The sequence below is a fragment of the Dasypus novemcinctus genome, chromosome 2, assembly GCF_030445035.2.
Source record: "Dasypus novemcinctus isolate mDasNov1 chromosome 2, mDasNov1.1.hap2, whole genome shotgun sequence".
NCBI lineage: Eukaryota > Metazoa > Chordata > Mammalia > Cingulata > Dasypodidae > Dasypus > Dasypus novemcinctus.
The window spans coordinates 130183741-130205236 of NC_080674.1; the positions used below are offsets into that span (position 1 = coordinate 130183741).

Here is a 21496-nt window from a genome sequence, read left to right on the forward strand (position 1 = left end):
TCTCGGAACTTCCAGGGAAAAATTGTGATAATACCTACCATAATAGAAGATTCACCTGAGCTCACAAATGACGTTCTCCATGACAGTAAATGAGATGCAAATGTGAGCTACGATTCATATTTCCAAGCAGGATACCTGGAATAGCAGTAGGGTCACGACAAAGTGGGGCGGGAAATGTCAATCCAGTGAATCCTAAGATTCCTTAGCACCTGGAGGGCTTTACCCTTCAGACCGGGAAAAACCTCGCCACCCTCTGGGCACAATGGCGCCTCGAGGCTCTTTGCTCACTTAGCCGCATAATTTTTAGTAAATCTCTTTAACAATGGGAGCGTTTTTTCCTCCGCTCTCTCGGAAGATCTTAAGCCTCTCCTTCCACGGCTATATCCGGAGAAAAATAACCGTTTCTACAACTTCCCCTCTCCCTCCCGCAGGTAAGGTCGTACAAAACAGGAGGTTGGAGTTGTTTTGGCTTTTATGGACCTTGCTAGCCAATGAGCACTCTGCCTTTCTTCCGGCTGGCGAGCTGACCAATCCGAGCAGGGCTGTGTAATCTTCGGCTTTCCTCGGCTCTTTTCGCTGATGCGGGCAGCTTGGGAGCCGCCGCCGTTGGAGAGACGCTTTCCTTTTTTATTTTTTTTTCCATGTGCTCACTTCCGGGTCCGGCGCCCATCCGGATGCCCGAGGCAGAAGGATGTTTGACCTCCGGATAAGCGAGGCGACGCTGTGCATTCATTCCCGGCTGCATCGGTGGCTACAGCAGCGGCCCGGACGGAGACTCTCCAGCCAGCGGCGGCGGTAGGAGGTACCGGCAGCAGTGAAGGGACCGAGTCCAAGTCGAGCTGCGTTACCTCCCTCGCTCGTTGCTTCCCCCTACCTCGCTCGCTCCCTCCCTGCGAGGCTCGCTTTCCTCCTCCGGCCGCCGGCGGGTGTGATGTGCGGTAGCCACTGCCCCCGCCGCTGCTGACTGACGGACCCGGGCTGCCGCTCGCACCAGGGACCGACCGTGCTCGCGGCTGCGCCTCTGAGGTAAAGCCCCCTCCGGGTTGGCGCCGGGAGGTCGGCCCGGGCCCGAAGGCAGCTTTGGTTCGGCCGCGGCTCCGGGTGGGGCCAGGTGGCTGGGGTCCCGGGCTGGGTGGGGTGGGTGCAACGGGGGCGGCGCCTCGGGTGGGGGCCCCGGGGAGCGTGGGCGAGGACCCGGGCCGGCGGCGCAGAGGCGCGGGCGGGAGGACGCCGCGGCCGCGGGGCTGAGGGCGCGGAGGGCTGGGTGGGCAGGGAGGGGGCCCGGGCGCCGGGCCCGGCTGGGTGCAAAAGTTGCGGGAGTGGTGCGGCGGGAGTGGGGACACGCGGGAGGTGGGCGAGCTGGGAGAGGGCGGGGGCTTCTTTTGGGAGGGGTTTTGAGGTCGAGAGTGCAGGGGTCCTGCGCTCATTGATTTTATCTAGATAATTATTTTCGGAGTCAGACTGGGGTTGGAGGAGGGAGGGACTGGTCTGCTAGAAGGAGGTGACAGTGTTCAGTTCACCGGTAAACTTCCTGTTGGGGTGTTTGTTTAAGGGGTGGGGACGAACAGGGATTTACCTGTTAGTAGTGCTTTTGATTTAGCTCAAAACTTAATCAGGACATTAATCGGGGTTAACAAAATTACTCTGATGGTTATTGTTACGCTGCTGGTTTGTTTATCCCACATGCAGGGCAAGTGACACACAGAAGCGTTGGTTCTCTTGGTCCACAGCCCTCACATTTCTTTTCAGCGGGGTGGTGATGAAGATATATATGTGTATGCCTGTGGGATTGGGGGTAGTTAGGCCTGTGTCATGATCATTCCTGTTCTCCCACCTCATGTTTCAGGGAAGGAGAAAAAGTTAATGGGTGTGAGAGAGTCTGTATGGGAGAGAGCTTCTGTTGCTACACAGTGTGAGTTAGTTTTAACTCTGTTATGATGAGTACTCAGACTGGTCAGTAGGTGACCCTTTTTTCACCCTTTTGTTAGAACATCTTTAAATAGAAAAATTAGAAACTTATTTCTAGTAAGTTGAGAAAATAAGTCAATATTTTTTACTATGGCCATTTCTTCATCTATATGAATGACATTTGCCTACAGGTAGTAAGAGACGTGGAAGGCAACCATATCTAAATTGAAATACTCTAATTAAAATGTCTAATTTTTAAGGAAAGAATGTTTCTTTGAAGAATATTGAATTTCCACATAAATAAAGAAATATTAGAAGGAAAATATCACACAAACTTAGAATTATAAAAATGTGAGACCAGTTTTAAGAAACTATTTTGCAACAAAAGTCGGATTTGGTCTGTGATGATCTTAGTAATTTTTTTTTTTAAGATGTGCTTAAGGTATTTTGGTATTTTATAATTATTTTCAAGCTCTGTTCCACCTGTATCCCGAACTAAGATAGAATATGTTCATATTGCTTCTACTTTAGCCTTTACAGTTGCACTAAAGATAAAAACTGTATTTATGGACATAGCATGGCTTTAGCATAGATATTATTTGCAGAATGCATAAGACACTTGTGCTTTCAGTCAGCTTGCATTTCTGGGTATGCATCAGGTGAAGTATTTGTAATTAGAATGGGGGACAGAAAGGTTAATTTTGATGTTGAGATATATGAGACTTTTTGGGAATATTGGGAAATGATTATCTTTTACTGATGATTTATTGTACTCATTGACATCTGCATTCATCAACTAAAAAATTAATGTGTTGTGTAATTATTGACATTTTCATGAATAGATTGACAAGCATTAGCTGTGTATTAACAGAATCTTCAAAACATGGGAGTTGTTTATTGCTTTCTTCAAAATAATGACCTAGGATTAAAAGCAAGGAATAGTTTAATTTAACTTGGACCTTTATTGTGTGGTGAGGATGGAGAAGGGGGTAGAAAATGAAGATGAGTGAGGCCCAGTAGCTGCCCTTAAGGGAGAAGCAGACATGCACAAAAATAATTGCAACAGAAGACCCCTGTGAGCTTTTCAAAAGGTGCACAGAATCATGGGTGGGGAGGATGTGTGTGAATTATTAATTTAAAAAAATTTCTTATTTTGAAACAATTTCAAACTTATGAGACAGTTGCAAAAATAATACACTACTCATCCAGAGAACTTTAACATAACCCTCTGCCCAGATACCTAGATCGACCACATTTATCATTTTGCCTCTTGCCGTATGAGATATTTATTTTTGACTGGGAAGTATTATGCACGAGTTTTGAGCTGGTAGCACTCAATCTGGGCCTGAACATATTTTAATGGGTGAAATGGGATGGGGTGAGTTTTCTAAGTGAATGGAAAAGATTGAGCACAAGCACATTGTTTGAATATTATAAGGCTGCTGCATCAGGAGGTCTTTGTGGGAGAGGAAGCTGTGAAAGTTGGTGGAAATCAGGCCATAGAAGTTCAGAATGCTCTGAATTTAAAAGTGAGTCTGTTTAGATATGTGAAGGTCCAAGTGTACAGATCCTGTGCTGATAGGTGAAAATAGGTAGGCAAATAAAAATAGCGGGTTTAAGGAAACAAGTTGTAATAGTCAACTTGCATCATTTGTGTTAAGAGGAAAGCAGGAAAATACGTATTCCAAAACAGTTTGTCCATAGCTTTGTTTTGTTTCTTTGCTTATATTTGAATAAGGGTGTGTCTGATAATCTGATAATTGGTTTTACATGAAATAAGCACAGGCTATAAAAATGTGACTCAGGAGGAAATGGGAAGCTCCTCTGTTACTTTGCTATGTACTCTTTGATCTCTTCTGTAATCCCCTGCATGCTAGGAATAGACCATTATTCTGGTATAGTTTTATTAGTTCAGAGTTTTTCAGAATGGGACAGTGATTGTTAATTTAAAAGGGCTTCCCAAAAGGATATATCAAACTAAATATAGGGAAATGCCAAAATACTAACAAAACAAAATACAGGTCATTGGATAGTTATATTACTTTTAATATATTTGAAAGTGATATTGCTATGAATTAAAGTGAAATATAAAGAATCTTCATGTGAAGATAATTGACTACAAGGGTGGGGTGATAAAATTAGAAACTTTCAGATTTCCAGGTAAAAATAGGTAAAAGCATTTTAGTCATCCTAAATATCAGATGACCCTTAAATAATTTAATCCCAAGCTTAAATCATTATTGAAGGATTGCTGAGAAAAATATCACCCTTACAAACAGCAGTTTCTGAGTCCATGTAAAATTATATTACAGGAAAGGTTGTTAGATGCTTTTTTCTAAATTATTGCTCTCTTAACATTAAAAAATGACTTGTACCATAACTGTATTTGTGCTACCTTGAACCTCACAACAACAGTAATAGCAGTCCCTACTTCGTACAGGGATCAAAAGTGATAGTACTGTGTCTTTATTGTTAAGACAGCTGTAAGAGTTAGGTGATATGACCCCGTTTTTGAGAGTAGGAAACAGGTTCTTCCAGAGTTTAAGTAACCTGTTCGAGATGTATATTAGAAGCGGCAGAGTACATTTTTGAATCAAGTTTTTTCTGATTTCAAATCCTTGAGCCACCAATGATCTGTTCTTTCTAGTCTTCCACACTTCCTTTTTTGTCTTTTTCAAACAATTGGCTCTTAGTGGTGTTGATTAACATTGTTAATATGTGCCTGTGTGTGTTGGTTCTTGAAGATGTAATTTCTTTGGAAGTGGCAGTTTTGGGAAATCTGTATTTCTCTGACTCTAGGGATTCTGTAGGAGCACACAGCATGGCTCAGGTAACTTAAAATTCACAGCATCACTTTTGTGCTGATCTGTAGGACAAAGCCATACTTGAGATCCTTAATGTCTAGATAGCAAGTGAATATTATCCATTAATGTGAAGGGACTTTGGAGAGCCTCTGAACCACTTAGAAAGAATATGGAATCTATCTCCCTTAGAAACCATTTCTTAGAAATGGTTTTTTCATTTCCCTTCTCAAAGTTCAGATTTAGAAACTAAATATGTGAGGGTCCCCCCTATTATGGGACTTAAGGCTAACTTCTCTCCTCCCACCCACTGTCTTAGGTTTGAGAAAGAATTCTTGAGAATGAATTTGGATTGCTTATTTGGGAGATAAGACATGTTTTTGGTCATTTTCTTTACTAATGCTATATTACATAGTTATAATTTATTTTAATGAAAATTTATGTTTAAATCATATCCATATTTTCTATGGATTTCACTGGCATTAGGTAAAATCTCATCATAGAATTTTTTAATTCAATACAAATTTCTAACCCCTTTTTCTTTAGTTGGTAATGCCAGATTTTAAACTGTGTTCCTGTTGATTACATTTCTTTAGCTGATTATTTGTTACCTTTAACTACTTTCTTTAGCTAATAGCTACTTTGCAAAAAAGTGGGAGAGAGTTATTGCCACTATTATGCGCCTCATCAAGATTGAGGAAATCCAACAGTAGTGCCAAAGTATGATGCCTGGCACATAACAGGCACGTGTAAATCTTCCTCTTCTCTTCCATTCAGAAGTTGCTGATATATATGAAGGGTTAGAGGTTTGTTTTGTGGGTTGGAATAAGTGAAGTCTCTTGAGAACAGTCTGTTATGAGAGAATTTCTCTTGACTGACCTTTCTTAACTCATTCTACCGGATTAAGTGAAACCCTTCCCTCTGTAGAATTTATTGGCAGATGATTATGCTACATGGAATACCTGTAGATTATGCTCTAGTTTGCTCTTAAACTTTTATTCCTACCAGTTATTGTAGCTTTACCAAGAATCATTTGTGTTTGTATCCAACAAATTGTTTATGGCGATAGCACTTGATGTTGCAATTACATAGCTTAATGAAATACTATTCAGTGAATACAAAGTTTGTACGAGAACCAGGTTGGTTGCTTGAAAACAGGTAAGTAGCGAATACCAACTACAGTTGATTTAGGTGTGGGTTAAGTAACTGTAAACGATTAGGAAGAAAACAAAAAATCTAAAAGGTTTCTACAATAAGATTGCTTTTCAAGTGTCTGAGATGTTTTTCTGTGTTTAAGGATCAGAAATTGGGAATCACAGTGATGTACTATAGTATGGTTTTTCTGAGAAAGGTAAAATAGAATTCCAATCAATAGCTGAAAAGATCTTGGCCTCAGTTTTAAAAAGATTGTTTAGGTATGTGGATGTGGCTCAAGCAGTTGGGCACCCTCCTACCACATGGGAGGTCTTGGGTTCAGTTCCTGTTGTCTCCTAAAGAAGATAAGAAAGACTGCAAGCTGACGCAAGGAGGAGACGCAAGGAGGAGACCCAATGAGGAGACTCAATGAGACACTCAGTAAGCAGGGAGTGGATGTGGCTCAAGTCTTTGGGCACCTCCCTCCTACCTGGGAGGTCCCAGGTTCAGTTCCCAGCACAAATAACCGGGGGGGGGAGTGCGGGACTGGGGAGAAAAAAATAAGTCTTTTTAAAAAGGATTGTCTAATAAATGTACATTTTAATAATTAGGTTCCAATAGAATTTTTAAGGTGTGCAGTTTTTTTTTTAAATGATTCTCCTTTTTAACTCACTGATCAGTTATTGATGGGTTAGTGATAATATATCTAAGAGGGTGTTTTAGTTTATAAACTGCTGAAAGCATTATACCAGAAATGGGTTGGCTTTTGCAATGGGGATTAATTAACTTATAAGCTTATAGTTCTGAGGCCTGTGAAAATGCCCAAATCAAGGCTTTCATTTCCCTTCTTAAAGCTGAGACCTAGAAAATAAAGTGTCTCTACCCTACAGGTGTCGTTTCTCTCCCAGCAGACTGGCTCCCTGTGATCCTGTACTCCTCTTGCACAGCAAGGCACATGGCAGCATCTGCCAGTCTCTGTCTTCTCCTCTGCTTCTTTGGCATTCTGTTTCTGTGTTCCTTTGATTTCAGCTTCTGGCTCTTTCTCAACTTCTAGGGGTTTCTCTCTGTGTCCCTGTCTTTCTCCATATTCATCCTATTTATAAAGGACTCCAATAAGAGGATCATACCCCAACGTGGGTCATGCACCACTGAAGTAATTTAATCAGAAGGTCCTGCCTACAGTAGGTTCACACCCACAGGAATGGATTAGCTCTAAGGACATGATCTTTTCTGGGGCGCACAAAAGCCTTAAACTACCACAGAAGGAGTCTGCTTCTAAAATATCTTTCCTAGTTTTCACTAACCGTTTAGAGGATTAGAGATTTGAGTAATCAGCATCCTCTTTTTAAAAATAAATACTTTTTAAAAGAAATATATTCTGGTACTCCTGAACTTAATAATCATTCACACATTTCGATGAATTATTTAATTATCCAATTAAGTGATCAATCTATGGTTCACACATACTTTCTGATATAGTCCCTGATATAAGTTCATATGCTACTACCCTTCAGCTTTTATATGTAGCCTCAGGGTCGGAGAGGAGCCTTATTATAACTCCAACAGGTAGGCACTCCTGGGGAGAATTGGTAGAGGACTTTGTCCCTTCCAAGAGAAAGTGTTATATACTTATGTACCAAGAGCATTTGAGCTTGGTGCAAAATATGCTTGTCTGACAGCTTGCAGTAGCTACCTTCCTGTCCTTGCTTAGCTCAACCCAACTGGAGAGGAAAACCTTCATTTGTAGGAGAAAGAAGTACAGGTTAGGGAATAGAGATAGATGGGGTTAACTATTTATCTTTGGTGCGGCTACATTCCAATTTCTGAAATGCAGGAGATACTGAATGGAACAATGGAGGGAGGTTGGGTGGGTGGCTCCAAGCTACTACTGAACACCTTTTGGTGTTTTTTTTTTGGCTCTGCCCTTTTGTGTGTTGGATCATCTTAGGCTGAAAGTAAGGTCATATCTAGACATGCATTGGTCAGAAGAAGGAATGGAATTTTTCCTTTCTATCTATTTCATTTTGGGGGGAGCAAGGAAATCTTTTTCCAAATATACCAGCATATTTTTCACTTCATTTTTTATTGAATAGAATTAGGTCACATATTATTCCTAACCACTGGTAACAAGGGGAATGGGGTTATCATATTGGTTTCTACTAGTTGAGATATACCCTTGGAATTGGTGATGGGTGTCACATTTCCTTGAGTTACATGATGGAGGGAAGATATTTTAAAATTTTGTGGGGAGAATATGGAAAAGAGATGTTAGAGAGGCAATCAATAGTGACCATTACATCTACTTGTTTTGAGAATGAAAATAAATAATGCATATGAGTGCACTTTGAACTTTATAAAGTGTATGAATTTAATGGATGAAAGGTTATAAAGCTGCTTTCATGTTGCTATCTTCAATGTGCTTATGGAATGAATATTTTAGGAGCCAAAAACACTGCTAGTTTTCTTATTAACTAACTTTGAGTCAGTAACATTGGTTATCTAAGTTGTAAGATTTTACGATTTTTTCCCCATGGAATTGATAAAGCTATTTTAATTTTGAATTAAAAGTTTGTGCCTGCAAAATTCTTAAATGTTTTTCTGTGTTTCTACCTTCCCCACAAAAAATTTGCTCATCACTTTGATCTCATTAGATTCCTTTGTTCCTCACTTCTAGTAGAGAATAAGTACATTGAGTAGATGGGAGTTTATTAACCAGAGGAAGTGTTTATTTTGAATCATGGAATTCCAGTGAGATGGAATTTTTATATATCTTGAGAGCAGCAAAAAGATATGGTGGTACAGAGAGGCAGGGGAGAATCGTAGAATTTTAGAGTTGAAAGGAATCAAAGGAAGATTGAGTGCAATGCTCAAATCACATGCCTGGTTAGTAGAACTCTCATATCCTAATTTTTAGTGTCGTACTCTTTCTGACCAAGAGGTGGGAGGTCATAAAAATAACGTTGTCTATTTTGCAGTTTACATCATTCAGCAAGCCACAGTTAGTACAGGTATGTGTGTTCACAGGGTATGGAAGAACTTAGCCAGAGGTTTTGTTTGTTTTTTAAAGTAAAACAAGCAAACAGAGCAATCCTTTCACCTCACTTCCTGCAGTCAAACAACATCATCATCAATACATGGAACTCAAACATTCACACACACATAAATTACCATATAAATAACGTAAGACCTGGTCTGCTTAAATTAAAATGCCAGAGCAGAGTGAGTGCTTGGAACAATTTATATTATTTATTTTCAAAAATCTTATAATTTCTTTATATTCCATATATGTAAAAGAAAAGAATATTTGCATGATTGTAAATCTATAGAAATAAATCCATCTATCCTCCAATGTTAATGGCATTTATAAATGGTGGGGTTTGCAATAATTTTTACTTTTATACTTTAACTTCTCTGTATTGTTTGGAATTCCTATAGTGATTATGCATTTTTCTTTTTTTTTTTACCATCAGAAAAAATAGTCTATTTTCTTTGCAGGAAAAAAATAAACTCCTGGGGTGGGGTGTTTCTACCAACCTTAATTTTAACATATAACTCTGATTTCATTGTGTATTATCTTGAATAAAGTATGCCTTGAATACATTGTTGTTTTGTATTTTCTCTATTTTTAAAACTGGATTTATTACAATTATTTACCTTAAAATTTTAAATTGAAACTGGCCATATGATACCTTTTGATATAAACATATTTTATAAAAGTAGTAGATTTCTGAATATTTTGTAATTAAGTGTGTTATCTTTTTAAAATTAATTTGGTTTCATCTTCTGTTAGCTGAATCTTCTGTTATTAAAATATGACATATTAGAGTTAAAGTTATTTTCAGAGTTTCCTTAGTAAAAAGGGAAGTGAAAAAAAATTTTTTTTAAAGCACTGTTATGTTTATTTTCTATCTTTGTGAAATACTTATTTTATATTCTAGCAATGAATACTTTAACTGGCAGCCAAATATATTAGGTAAATAGTAGGAAGAGAAGAGAGAAAATTAATGGTACTCTGCTAGCCTTATAGTGACCAAGTGTATGGCTATAAGGCTTTTAAATAAAATCCTAACTCAGGGCATGAAAATACTTTAGTATTGTTTGGGGGACCAACTAGTGGTTATCAGTTGTAGGTGGCATTTTAAGAAATCATGATGTTTGTATGTGCATATTTTATAAACATTTTATTTTTTACTTTTATTCCAGTGATCCGAAAATAATATAGATAAAAAAAAAAAGTCTTAAAGATGTGGAATCTTGTAAGGCTTATTTTCATAAAAAAAAAAGGTTAGATTATTTACTGAGTTCTTTTTCTATCATGTGCATATAAGGATATACTGTATCTAATACTACTTTTTTAAAAAAAAGATTTATTTTTGATTTATTTCCCCCTTCCCCCCCCCAGTTGTCTGTTCTCTGTGTCCATTTGCTGCGTGTTCTTCTTTGTCCACTTCTGTTGCTGTCAGCGGCATGGAAATCTGTGTTTCTTTTTGTTGCGTCATCTTGCTGTGTCAACTTTCTGTGTGGGTGGCACCATTCCTGGGCAGGCTGCACTTTTTTTTGCGCTGGGTGGCTCTCCTTACGGGACACACTCCTTGTGTGTGGGGCTCCCCTACGCTGGGGAGCACCCCTGCATGGCAGGGCACTCCTTTCGCGTATCAGCACTGCGCATGGGCCAGCTCCGCACGGGTCAAGGAGGCCCGGGGTTTGAACCGCGGACCTCCCAGGTGGTAGACGGATGCCCTATCCATTGGGCCAAGTCTGCTTCCCCCTCTAATACTTCTTTATACAATTAATCTTCTGCAATGTTTGTAGTTATTTAAGTATTAGTATAATCTGCTCTTTAAGATCATTCTTGTATCTTTTGATAATCTGTTGAAAGTTGATAGCTGGAACCTGTGTTATGTTCTTGTTTGCTTTACTACCTAATTTCTCTACTGATGATGGTGGCTTTTTGGAGACTGAAAAAAAATCCTGGGCATTTGAGAATTAGAATATCAAATAAGGTAAAATAAATTATGCTATGTCTATTTCAAAGTTTCCAGTTGATAATTAGTAATTTTTTTTTCTGTGACAGTAAATGAAGGATGAAAAATGGTCGATCTTACAGAAAGGCCTTCCAGTGTATAGGGCTGGGTGTTACAACACTAATAAATGAGAAGATAACACTAATAGATGAAAAGAGAGAAAGGTTTGTGGAGTAGGAAGATTATACTGGTGGTTCTCAGTCATGACTGTACATTAAAATTATCAGGGAGCTTAAAAAAAAGTGAGATATTGTGACCTGTATTAGTGAGCCAAAGGGGTGCTGATGCAAATTACCAGAAATCTGTTGGATTTTATAAAGGGTGTTTATTGGGGTAGAAACTTACAGTTACAAGGCCCTAATAAAAGAGTCCAACTCAAGGTTACTTCCTCATCAAAGTCTCTTGCCATGTGTTGAAACAAGATGGAGGGTGATATTTGCAAAGGTTCAGCCTTCTCTTTTCCTCTTAAGGCTCCATGGTCCCAGATCCTTATTATTTTTTTTTTTCCTCTCCCCTCCCCCTCCAAATGTCTGCTCTCTGTGTCCATTTGCTGTGTGTTCTTCTTTGTCCGGTTGTATTCTTGTCAGCAGCAGTGGGAACCTGTGTCTCTTTTTATTGCATCATCTTGCTGCGTCAGCTCTCTGTGTGCGGCACCACTCCTGGGCAGGCTGCACTTTTTTCATGTGTGGAAGCTCTCCTTGCAGGGAGCACTCCTTGTGCGTGGGGCTCTCCTATGCAGGGGACACTCCTGCGTGTCGGGGTACTCCTTGCATGCATTAGCATGCCAGCTCACCACACAGGTCAGGAGGCCTTGGGTTTGAACCCTGGACCTCCCATGTGGTAAGTGGACGCTCTTATCTGTTGAGCCAAATCTGCTTCCCCCAGATCCTTCTGATCTCAGCTGGAGATCATTTTCTTCCTGGGCTCAGCTTAGCTGGTCTCTTCACAAGGTCAGCTGTAAACTATCAGGTTAATGGCTCATCTCTCTTCTGGGCTGCAGGATCCTCTTCTATGTCTGTGAAGTGCCCTTTCTCTGTGTATCTTCTCTGTCCTTCTTAAGTGAATGTCCATTTATAGCCCACCAAGGGAGTAGGGACTCAGCCCTGCATGCCTTTGTGACATGGTTAAATCCAAGCCCTAATCATAACATAATCAAGTTTGAAGTTAATACAATCAAAGGGTATCACATCCAGAGGAACAGACTATTTTACAAACATAATATCTCTTTTTGGAATTCATAAATAATATCAAACTATTACAGACCTGTACTTCATGCTGATTAAATTGGGGGTAGGGCCAGGGATTGATATATTTTGGAATTTCTGCAGGTGATTCCAGAGTGCCCCAGGATTGAAAATAACTGGTTTCTCCTTCCTTTTATATACACCTCTTAGCTCTTTTTAAAACAAATGACATCCTTTCACTTTTAAGCCCTCTTTTTAATCTGGGGTGGGGAGAGTAAGTATAGATGAAACAGAAGAAATGCAAAGAAAAAATCAGCAAGTGCACGAGCTTAAAAAGTGACTCCACTTTATAGTTTCAAACCCAGAATCCTAAGTGAGACTGCTATATTCAGTTGTTCATTAGCAATTTTGGTAAGTATAGAACCAAAGAGGATTTTTAAAGCTTGAAGAGTTTGCTAAAGGGAAATTTATCAAGAATAAATTAAGACAGCTATTCAGATGCCCCTGAAAATCTTGAGACTTTAGTAATGAAAACAATCATATCCTTAAAGTTATAAAATCTAAGCTGGCGAGATTGTTGCTAATTAATTTTTGCTAATTAAATGTTTTTGGTCATATTTATGAAATCATTGAGTTGCTGCTTTCATGGAACATCAGTACGGAAGGGGCCTTAGTGGTTATTTAAATTATGACCTTCTACTACTTTACCATTGTACCATTGTTGATGATAAACTATTTCTATTTTTCTCCTCAGTGTAGACATTTTACCTCCGTATAGTATATTATGTAATAGTGTTTGTATATATGCTCAGTAAATATATACACATAATGCACTATTTTAAATGATAGTAGGGTTATTGTTTATTGACTTTTATGACAAATTAGGGTATTTTTTATGACTCATTTAATGCTGCTGCTTGAGTCAGGAAAACCCTTACCAGTTGTAAAATTGTTCCAGTGATAGAATGGGAGCAAGCCATTTTATGATGAGTGATATATGTTCAGCTTAATTCAATGAACATTTTTTTTTTGCATGGTGGCAAAATAGGATTTGGCATTTCTACTATAAATTGCCAAGGGTTAGGTTTTAGAAAACTGCCCTAATAGGAGAATTTGTGGTGTAGATTTAAGATTGGATAGGGTGTAGGGGGAAGTGTTACTGTTTGAATCTGTGGAAGTATTTAGAATTATTTTGGTTCAACAAAATACTACAATAAAATCTGCATATGATAAGAGGTTACCAGTATCATTGCACATACAATTTGTGACAGGTACTGTTCTAGTATTTAGAATTATTTTGGTTCAACAAAATACTACAATAAAATCTGCATATGATAAGAGGTTACCAGTATCATTGCACATACAATTTGTGACAGGTACTGTTCTACAGGACCACAATTTCTAATCAACAATTCTAAAATCCAAAAAACCCTAAAAACAGAAACATTTGTTTTGTATGTTTGACACAAACTTATCTTCAAAAAAACCTTTTGTGAATTGTGTGAGTCTTTATTTCCAATTGTATTTGCAAGTTGCACTGCAGAAATATCAAGTATTTGATTATTGCCTGCTATCCCAGTCTTTTGGAGGTGTTACAAAATATATAGTGTGCATATTATATCACTTGTCTAAAATCCCCCAAAGTTCTGAATTCCCAAACATATTTGGCCACAAGAACTTTGAAAAGGGCCTTCATTAATTTGCACTTACCTGTTGTTTCTTCATAGAAACAACTCAACATTTACTCCTTAGAAATGGAGTTTCAGTAAGGTGCTAGTAATTTTGTGTGTGTGTGCTTACTTTTATGTACCAAAAGGCACTTTATTCTAATCGAGTTCATTTCTTTTTTGGTTTTTGACACTGAGTTATTAACCCTGGTCCTGTGGGTCCCACTGTGGTCCCAGAAGCATTGTGTAAATAAGAAGCTTAAGATGAAGAACACTTCTGGTAACTTTGGCATCAGCTGAGTATTCATGAAACACTCTGTGGGCCTCCAGATTATATAATTTTACCTGTGTACATGATAACTTCAAGCCAAAGTACTTACAGGCAGCCCTCTTTTTGTGTATTTTGGCTTCTTTTCTCATGACAAAAAGGAATGTGGTTGTAAGAGCTCTGTTTTAGTTTCCTTAAACTTTCTTAATTATTTTTTAGTGTCATTGCAGAAATCTTTATTCCTACTCTAGCTCTTTTACCTCCAATTTCTAGTCCCATCCTCTCTGTTTTGTTTTGTTTTTACCTTTTTCTTCCTTTTCTAATTTTTCTGTTCCTTATTCCCTTTTCTTATACCATCCTCCCTTTACAACAATAATATTCCTCAAGAAGAACAACTTGTAATCTTGGGTATTCTGTAGCAGAAGAATTTCCTCTTTGCTGGACGTGACAGAAATAAATCTACACATTCTGGTATTTCCCAAAAGAGTGTCTTGCTACAGGGAGGTGATTATTTTACGGCTTGTGCAGATGTAGTGTGTTACGTTTATGTGGCGTGTTTACTTTCTTTTGATCCTTAAACATTGAAAGATAATGGGTATTGCATACATTTTAAGCTGTTTTGAGTTCACCAAGATACCAGGCACTTTAAGGTATAGATCATAATAGGAGCATATGAACCTTATAGAACCTTATTTTGCACCTCAAAGGTAGGATTTAGAATTTATATGGTTAGGTTACGGGTGTTTGATATGCGCTTCCAAAGCACCATAATTCCATTGTAGTCCCTATTTGTACTTTGTACTTTATAGTATTGCCTTTTTTTTTTTTAAAGATTTATTTATTTATTTACCCCCCCCCCCCCCGCTGTTGTCTGTTCTCTGAGTCTGTTTGCTGCGTCTTGTTTCTTTGTCCGCTTCTGTTGTTGTCAGCAGCACGGGAAGTGGGTGGCGCCATTCCTGGGCAGGCTGCACTTTCTTTCACCCTGGGCGGCTCTCCTTATGGGTGCACTCCTTGCGCGTGGGGCTCCCCTACGCAGGGCCACCCCTGCGTGGCACGGCACTCCTTGCGCGCATCAGCATTGTGCGTGGGCCAGCTCCACACTGGTCAAGGAGGCCCGGGGTTTGAACCACGGACCTCCCATGTGGTAGACAGATGCCCTAACCACTGGGCCAAGTCCATTTCCTGCTTTTTATAGTATGTGCTGACAGGGACTGTGTCTTATTTGCCATTTGTATTGCATGTGCTAAGTCTCTAATAGTTACTTATTTATTGAATGAGTGGATTAATTATTTCATCTTTTTTTTTATTAGGGAGAATTTTAGCAAAGAAGACTGTTGAATAAATGCCCCTTGAGATGCCATGGGCACCCCAAACCAATTTAGTTAGCATCATCACAGTTTTCAGAGCTAAATCTCAAGCCAATAAATTGGCCTCATTTTAAATAAAATAATAAACACGAGCATCTGATTTAATTATTCAGGCTTAAAAGTGGAAAATTACTTTATAGAAAGACTTAAATGTAAAAAAGTAAAAGAATTTGTGGGCTAGCCAGGGAATTTAATTAAAGGAAATATTCCTTATTTTTTTTGAGCATTTCATCTAATTATGGCTTTGTTGAAGATATTTTTTATATTGATAAGCAGCTTCTCTTTTTATTTACACACAGTAAAATTTATCTCCCCTGTACTCTAGGCACAAAACAGGTCATTAACCCCCCAAATTCCCCTGTGCTTCCACCCCAGCCCCTAGAAATAACATGTTTTCTGCTCCTATAATTTTGCCTTTCCTAGAATATCATATAAATGGAATCATTTGGTATGTAGCCTTTTGAGTCTCTGAGATTCATCTATGTGATAATGTGTATCATTAATGTCTTTTCACTTCTTAATAGTATTACATTGTATGGATGTACCTTGCCACGTTTATCCATCCACCAGGTGAAGCACTTGTTTCCAGTTTTTGAAAATTTTGAATAAAGTTGTCACAAACATTTGTTTACAGTTTTTTCGTGAAGGCAAGTTTTTAATTCTCTCGGGTAAATTTCTAGGATTGGGATTATTGGGTCATATGGCAAGTGTACATTTAACTTTATAAGAAATTTTCAAACTGTTTTCCAAAGTTGCTGCACCATTTTGCATTCTTACCAGCAATGTATGAGAGTTCCTGTAATAAGCAGTTCATAAATTGGCTATATTGAATTCCTTTGGTTTGTTAGTCTCATTGCACACCAGCAATATCGTGACAATAACATAATTCTGAAGATGATCTTTTTATTGCTGTATTGTCAGCTAGATATAGTGATTTAGGGCATTTCCCTTTTCAGTGGATGCAATCTTTGATGTGCTTTGGAAACGACTCTTTTATGCTGAGGTATTGTGGCCCTGAACTCTGTAAAGAAAAGCTAGGCCTTTAACCCTGGTGCTCATTTTGGGCATTAAGATACCTTTGATTCAAGGTTTCTTAGGCAATAGCACTTATCTTTAGGGAAGGATTCTCTTGGTTGCTGGGCAAAAGGAAGTCCTGTCTATGGTAAAGTGATTGTACTTTCAACTTGTTTTTATCACTCATTTCTATTTCATTATAGAATTTTGTAGCTGCTAGCTTTTTATACTACTAGGTCCCTTCTGAGCTGAGAGTTGACAATATTAGCTTTATAATCAAAATCCCTAACTTCATTACCTTTTAATGAACTTTTTACATTGTGACCCTTGTCTACCTTAGACTGTTATTTGTATTTGTATATATATATATATATTTAATATAAATTAGGAAATTAGTACTGTAGTTAAGAAGGAATATAACCTTGTTATGAGAACTATGGGTAAAGCAGCCACTGACTTTTCTCAATGTATTATCCGGCGTTTTTAGGGGATGAGCTGTTAAATTAGTAGAAAATTGAACTATTCCTATTATATCAAAATATTTCATTTTTTAAAAAGTAATAAACTTTATAGGGTAGTACTGAATTCCCAGTGTTTTCTAAATGTATTAAAAAATCTTTTTTCAATGACATAGGGCTCTCAATCTGGACACCAGTTGTGAAGTGTGCTGTTACCTAAGATGTCTTTGAATTTATTGAGTTTATAAGGTGGTCTGTCTTACTTGTTCTCATATTTTTTGCTAGTCACCCTAAGTTCCCCTTTTTAATTTGATTTTTAGTATAGCTTAGAATTATTTAAAAATAAGAATAAAGTGATTTTAGGTGGATGTTTCAGGGGCTCTTGAGATATTCCACTTCTTATAGTAGCTCTTAGAGCTATAAATTATCTGCCTGCCTACAACTCTTTCTCTTGGGAATGTAGTAATGAACTTGGGGATATAGCACTTAGATCTGTGTTTGGTACCTGCCAAATGCTAATAAATATAAAACGTAACTTTCTTTGATGACTTTCTGTTTAGATTTTTTATCATTCCTATGATTGGCATTTGAAGTCAAGTTATGATTATAGATATTTCAGATGACCCGTTTACAGAGGTTGGTATAATGAATATTTCAGTAATATAAATTTAACAGGACCTGTGCTTGATTTTTGATTCCTATCATTCTTAAAGAGGCAGGAGATGAAGGTGATCTATGCTTCTCTGGGTGTACATATGATAAATGTTTAGGGGGAACATTTTAAAATTAAACTTTTCTTCTGCCTCCCACTGTTGAGACCCACTGACTCTGATAAGGGGTATTACCAGTGGGAGTGTAAATTCAATTGTGAGGTTGAAAAGAGAGGCAGAGACGAGTTTGAACATCTATGAAACAAATGTATCCTAGTTATACTTGGGGAACAATAAGACCTGGATAATTAGAATATATATTTAATTATACTATCAGTAATATTTATGTATATTAAAGGAAAGTTAGATTTTAATAAAGTTTTTCATTTAAAATTTGACTTAATTATAATTTATTAGCATGTAATATATTTGATACTCCCATGCCACTATACAGTGGCTTTCAAACTTTTTTTTTTAAAGATTTATTTTTTTATTTATTTCTCTCTCCTCCCCCCCCACCAGTTGTTTGTTCTCTGTGTCCATTTGCTGTGTCTGCTTGTATTCTTGTCAGTGGCACCTGGAATCTGTGTTTCTTTTTGTTGCGTTATCTTGCTGTGTCAGCTCTCTGTGTGTGTGGCGCCATTCCTGGGCAGACTGCACTTTATTTGCGCTGGGTGGCTCTCCCTACGGGGCGGGGTGCACTCCCTGTATGTGGGGTTCCCCTACGCGGGGGACACCCCTGCGTGGCATGGCATTCCTTGCGTGCATCAGCACTGCGTGTGGGCCAGCTCATCACACAGGTCAGGAAGCCCTGGGTTTGAACCTTGGACCTCCCATGTGGTAGGCGGATGCCCTATCTGTTGGACCAAATCCGCTTCCCTCAAACTTTTGATCACAACTCGTAGTAAAAAATATATTTTATATTCTGACCCAGTGGTGCATATACGTCTGTATAAAGAACTAAAACAAAATCTCATTAAATAATACCTATCCATATTACATGTGTGCACTCTGTTTTCTTTGTTGTTTGGTGCCATTTCATTTAATAAGCTGCTGCTTCAGACCCATGTAATTGATATAATGGCCCACTGATGGGTCCTGGACCTCACTTTGGACAACACTGCTGTAATAGAACCAGGTGGTAAGTTTTAAAAACTAGAATTCCCAGGATCTTAATAGAATTTGTACAAGGGTATTACTGAAATCAGGTTTCAGAAATGTGAAGTGTTGTTTTAGTGACAGTTACTAAATCTTTCTGAAACAAAACAGGTTTCTGTGATATGTAATTAGAGAAATTGATATCCGTTTTTGACATTACAGTTAATGGTTTAGCTTTTGAAAACAAATGTTTAGTCTTTCTTAGACAACTATAGTTGGGCTACTGCCAGAAACCAGTAACTGGGACATTTGCTGTTAATAGACATGTGATATAATGGCTAGCCGTAAAATCACAAATACCCTTACTTATTTAAAATTTGGAGAAGCTGAAGACATGTATTGTAATATAATTTTTATAGAGAGTGAATAAAGCGTTAGAAACTCTGAATGGGTCATTTCATATACTAAATATGGATTTTTAAAAAACAAAGCAGTGGGAAATCAATGCTAGGACCAGTATCATTTGCCTATAAAATTTAATTTCTAAATTTTTTTCTTTGGGATTTTGTTTTTGCAAAGAGCATTGACTAGCATATTAAATGTGAAAAATATATCCATAGGAAAAAAATTTTTAAAGGATACTGGGGATTGAACCTGGGACCTTGTACAAGCAAAGCAGATGCTCAACCACTGAGCTTCACCTGCTCACATAGAAACTTTTTAATACTATTATTCAGATGTGCGGAACAGTTATTTATTGCAACAGTATTTTGGAAGCTAGGTAAAATATTAATAATAATTAATAAAACATTTAGAACTGCTTGTTAATGTTTATGTAAAAGCTTTAGTGAGGTCTGGGTGGTTTTTTAAAATGAGGTAGAACACACTATACTGATATGTTCTCAGACTCCTTTCTCTTTTATTTATTTCATTTTTAAAAATTTATTTCTCTCCTTCCCCCCTCCCTCCCCCGCCCAGTTGTCTGCTCTCTGTGTCCATTCTCTGTGTGTTCTTCTGTCACTGCTTCTATTCTTATCAGCAGCACCGGGAATCTGTTTCTTTTTGTTGCATCATCTTGTTGTGTCAGCTCTCTGTGTGTGTGATGCCATTCTTGGGCAGGCTGTACCTTCTTTCGCGCTGGGTGGCTCTCCTTATGGAGAGCACTCCTTGTGTGTGGGACACCCCTTTGCGGGGGACACCCCTGCGTGGCAGGGCACTCCTTGCGTGCATCAGCACTGCGCATGGGCCAGCTCCACATGGGTCAAGGAGGCCCCGGGTTTGAACTGCGGACCTCTCGTGTGGTAGGCAGTTGCCCTATCCATTGGGCCAAGTCTGCTTTCCTCCTTTCTCTCTTATCTAGTTGTAACCTTAAGGAGGTTATTTGGTTCTATAAGGTCCTAAATTATTGGGCCATGCAGATTAGAGAATCTGATTTTCTGTTTTCTGTTTTGAAAGTTCGTAGAAGTATGTCAGTGGTCTACATTCCTACTCATATAATCAGATTATGTCTAGAATTTTATATATTTAGCAGCTCATTTTTCTTTTTATTACTGTTATATCAAAATTGTATTTGTTTTACAGAAGAAAATGTCACAGTACATACGAAACAACAGATCTTACAGTGTTGAAAAGACAATGTCTAAAAAATCTTTATTATTTCAATTAAAGAAAAATGTTTTATATTAGTCATTTAAAATTATTTCATTTTCTTATTAATTTTATTTGGTTATTTTGTTGACTTCATTTTTGGAGAGGTTTTATATCACAGAAAGGTCTCAACAGTGGTGGGGAGGGATAACTGGTGCTGGGTGTCAGTGATGGGGGAATGCATGGGAAGGGGTTTACCTGGGCATACCTCTAAAGCATATGAAAATGTTCAAGGGTTCATGGGGCATTGTCTCAGTGGGTGGGGTCCACACAATAACTGAAAGAATATTGAATTTCCATCTTGGGGAGGTCTGCTACATTCTATAATAGGACAGCAGGAATCCTCCGAGTGCAGGGGCAGTGCCTAGTAAAGGAAGACAGACGATTACACCAGGCCCTTGATGTTGATGATTGTACTTATGAACCTTTATTGAGACATTGAAACTTAGCTTAGTATTATATACTGCCTAAGAGTTACCTCCAGAAAGCCTCCTCACTTGTTGCTCAAATGTGGCTTCTCTCTAAGCCAAACTCAGCATATAAATGCACTGATTCCTTCCCCCCTCCCCCCTCCCCCAACGTGAGACAGGACTCCCAAGGATGAGTGTCCCTGGCACCAAGAGATTTATTACCAAGTGCCAACTAGCAACACATCTGGAAAAAGACCTTGACCAAAAGGGGGAAATGGGGTAAATACAAATGAGTTTTTATGGCTAAGAGATTTCAAAGTGAGTTGGGAGGTCACTCCAGAGGTTACGCTTATGCATGTCTCAGCAGGATTTCATTGACTGCCACAGTAAACAGTGCCTCATAGTGTGGAGGTCATGGGGGTTGTGGTGTGGGGGTGGGAGGTGGGGGGTGGCTAGAGACATCCAGAAACTATAAGCAGGGCAGACAGCTCAGGAATTCAGCACCCTGTCAGTGGGCCTTACTTTGGAATTTATGCTCCCCAGTGTAACAGAGTTAGACTCATTTAAAGGTTCTCTAGACATGGCTCTTCTGCCCCTTTTATTTGAACCTATAATTAGCACTATACTTGTTAAATATATGTCCCAGAGACTTAAGTCTTTGGTCTGTCCATGTGCCAGTTGAGCCCTGAATTTCAGCAGAGTTGCAAAATGAATTCTCCAGTTCATTGGACTTACCCAGGACAACTTACAAGGAGATGATGATGAACAATGCCTATACCAAGGAACAGAGAGTATCTGCAACTGCAAGCAAGTTCATCCATCTGTCCCACAGGATCTAAGCTCCCTCTCAGTTAGAAGCAGAGTGG

At 38.6% G+C, this 21496-nt stretch overlaps 1 protein-coding gene across 8 annotated transcripts in view; it reads left to right on the plus strand.

Moving 5' to 3' along the window:
• Window positions 1-555: 555 nt before the first annotated feature.
• The window catches only part of CSNK1G3 (casein kinase 1 gamma 3), a 110981-nt gene continuing 90040 nt past the window's right edge, over window positions 556-21496 (plus strand). For all 8 annotated transcript variants that reach the window (XM_004456894.4, XM_012524555.4, XM_004456898.4 and 5 more), the window contains exon 1: window positions 556-1026. The gene's annotated coding sequence lies outside the window, so the exon portion shown is untranslated. The remainder of the gene's footprint in view (window positions 1027-21496) is intronic.